The sequence below is a fragment of the Zerene cesonia genome, chromosome 17, assembly GCF_012273895.1.
Source record: "Zerene cesonia ecotype Mississippi chromosome 17, Zerene_cesonia_1.1, whole genome shotgun sequence".
Lineage (NCBI taxonomy): Eukaryota > Metazoa > Arthropoda > Insecta > Lepidoptera > Pieridae > Zerene > Zerene cesonia.
The window spans coordinates 5253608-5253835 of NC_052118.1; positions in this window are offsets into that span (position 1 = coordinate 5253608).

The following is a 228-nucleotide window of genomic DNA, read 5'->3' on the forward strand; positions in this document are numbered from 1 at the left end:
GAAAAGATAACTAACAGAACCCATTTCCATCATTTTTGAAATTTTTGTCTGTTTGTCTGTTTGTTTGTGCGCACATCAGGTAAAATCTACGAATTAAATGCAGACAATGTTTATATACAAAAATTATACGTAACTTGAGGTATAACTTACTTTTTGTTTCATCGAAATCGGTTTACTCTATCACAAGATATGATTAATTTGATATTCCTACGGGATACGGACTTACGC